The 2,935-nt window shown below is 48.5% G+C and overlaps 1 protein-coding gene across 2 annotated transcripts in view; it reads right to left on the bottom strand.

Moving 5' to 3' along the window:
* ARSA (arylsulfatase A) overlaps positions 1–682 on the bottom strand; it is a 28,807-nt gene extending 28,125 nt beyond the window's left edge. Inside the window, exon 1 of one of the 2 annotated variants that reach the window (XM_042470661.1) lies at positions 599–682. The gene's annotated coding sequence lies outside the window, so the exon portion shown is untranslated. The remainder of the gene's footprint in view (positions 1–598) is intronic. The other variant, XM_042470660.1, reaches the window with a different exon arrangement.
* Between the last annotated feature and the right edge of the window lie 2,253 nt (positions 683–2,935).

Raw genomic sequence — 2,935 nt, 5'->3', positions numbered from 1 at the left:
CTTCCTCAGAGCGTTCTCGTCTGGTGGCGTCTCCTTCTTTGGAGGCTGCCTTTAAGCAGAGGCTGGAGGGCATCCTATTTCCATGGGGATGCTTTGATGGAGAGTTCCGCAGGGCAGAAGAAAGGGGTTGGGCTGGATCAGGGCCCTTCTTGGGGTCTCTTCCAACTCTAGGGCTCTATATAAAATAATAATAATAATAATATAATATAATATAATAATGTAATAATAAGATACATTTCACTTCTATACCGCCTTTCCAAAAGATCCAGGCGGTGTGCAAAAGTACATGAAGTGCATAAATGATTAACCTAAGCCAATAAATAAAATAGCTGAACAATGCATATAACGTTTGCAGACTACAATTCCATTCCTCATCCCTTGGCTAAAACACAGCCATCATTAAACGTTTCAATATATACTGTATATTATATATACTATTAATTACTCCAGTGGTAACTGGGGGTAACGGTAGAGTAGTGACTCCAGGGCAACTCCCCCTGTTTGGAGCCAGGGGTCCCTTGCAATGAGGGGACCGACCGGGGAGACAAGGCAAGGGAAAGGCCAGCCTTTGGGGACCTTGGCAGAGCCAGGGACTCACCTGCCGCAGCTTCCATCCCGAGGCTCTTCTGCTCCGGAGAATCTGTGGGGCTGCATTGCACTGGCTGCCACCGGTCACGTGCCGCAAAGGCTGCCGGGAGTTGTAGTCTGCTGGGGGGGAGGCAGGCACTCTTAAAGGGACAGTGCACCATCTTTTCCTTTCCTTTTTGGAGGTTGGGGGATTGCAGGGGGTCCCGTTATGATGAAGGGGAAAGCAGCCCGTGGTGCAGAAAAGAAGAAGCCACAATCCAGTTGCAAAACAAAAAAAAAAGCAACCTAGTTGGCAATAATAATACAGAAATAAATAAATCCAAGCATCTGTGAAGGAAAATATTTTTAACTATATACGTCCAAAAAGCAAGCTTGGTTTTGCCATTTGTATAAGGGACAGTATTTTCCTCTGCCATTGTCTTTAATGGACTTGAGCATCCACGTTTTTGCCTAATGAACAATTTGTAATCCGCTCTTGATAGGAACACAATAATAATAATGCTTTCTGCTTCTGTACTTTGCTTTGCAAAAGAATCAATAGTTACAGAAGGCCCATAGATTGAGCCTACAGAGTTAAAGTGCAAATGGGCTGTGCTGGCCCCCACTCTTTCTTTTCTGTGTGTGGCCGTAAAAACACACTCACATACATCACCCCCTCCTTCCTCTGGAGGGCTCTGAATACAATGGCCTGTGTTTAGCAAGTCGCCTTGGAAGAGAACAGGATCAGTCTAGCTAAGTATCTCTTTTGCAGTAGCTAGCTATCTATGTACATTCCAAGCTCCAAGCAGATGTATGCCAAGAAGACAATACCGGACCATTGAGTGAACAGTGAACGCAACCAATCGCTTGTTGTTTAGAAAACAGCCCTTCGCGAAGGGCCATAAAAAGGGGTGGTGACAAGAAGCCATCGTGCTGCAGCCTTGGTGACACCTACGTTGGTGTTGCTGCTGCCCTGCGCAGACAATAAAGCGTTTTTTTTTCTAGCCAGTTCGCGTCTCCTTGACTCTGCTTGTCCTCGGCAGGCCATGGGCCTTCGGGTTCATGAGTTTGGGGTCCCCGCTCACTCTGATAGCCTTCTTCTGGCTGAAGAGCAGGGTATAAATTAATCAAGGTTAGATAGGATATCTATTGGGAACCAAACCCGGCAGATGCCAAGGACCCACTGCAGTCATTAATAACATCCATAACGATAACCATCCCCCGTCCCCATTGTATATCATGGGACTTGATGTCCAGATTTCGATATTCACAAGGGGTCCTAGAACCAGCAGTTATATTTAATGGGACTTGAGCATCCATAGATTTGGTATCTGTGGGAGTGGGTACTAGAAGAACCAACACCCCAGTGGATACCAGTGGACACCAATGAGCATGCATGGTGTCCACAGGTTGTCCTGGACCCAAACCCCAAAGGATACCAAGGGCCCACTATATCGACTGCAGCCTCCTGCCTGTTTGTGGATGCAAAAAGCATCCTCCAGAATGGTCTGGCATCCCTTTGGCCTTGCACTGACCCTCACTCTCTGCACCCCAAAGACGCTGGTTCGCATCTCCTCCTCTCCCTCTTTTTTGCTTGCACTTGGTTCAGAGAGCACTGGAAGTCTGGCCTGCTTCCCCTTGGGCAACAATGCCATCCTCCCCACACAGCCTTCGCCTGCCATGGCAGATCATGGGCAACCACTGAGTGGGCACGCAGCTTCTGCCACTGGCCGCCCTGCAGCTTCAAGGCCTATTTAGTGACCGGTGCTTGTGTCTGAGCCATCCATGGGGTGCGGGTATGGATTCCTTCCCTGCCCAGTCCACCCTGAAAGGCCTTTTTGTACCGGGACGGGGGTGGAAGCTGGCAGGCGGCTCCAAGGGGACGTCCCGCTGTGCATATTTGGAAAGTGCGCCCGGTGGGCCTGTTTTTCCCTCCAGATGTGGTCCCTCCACGCTTTGTGCAACCCACCCACTCTGCCTCTTGGCATTTGGAAAACCATGCCCAGCATAAGAAAGCCCAGTAGAATAAGCAACTCCATCTTTTCATCAGTCCAGGAGGGCCTTTCTCTGCCATTAAGGCACCAAGGAGAACCACCAAAGTCTGGGGAGAACTACAAAAGGAGGTTTGGGAACAAGAGCAGAGGTAGGTGCTTTGGGCCCCGGAGTCTTTGTGAGAGGTTTGAAGTTTATAAATATGAAATAGCTATGTTCATGTTATCAATTTGTATGAAGAAACCGGGACAAAGCTTGCCACAGACCAACGCTCTGCTTAGCAATTGAAGCTACACCTTGCTCTTTCCTGTAAGCGAGCCTGACCGACAACCCTATTTCATTAATTTAGCTTCCTTTGCAAAGCAAGCAAGGCTGA

This window comes from Sceloporus undulatus, chromosome 5, assembly GCF_019175285.1.
Source record: "Sceloporus undulatus isolate JIND9_A2432 ecotype Alabama chromosome 5, SceUnd_v1.1, whole genome shotgun sequence".
NCBI classification, from domain to species: Eukaryota; Metazoa; Chordata; class Lepidosauria; order Squamata; family Phrynosomatidae; genus Sceloporus; species Sceloporus undulatus.
This window is presented reverse-complemented; position numbering and strand designations above follow the sequence as displayed.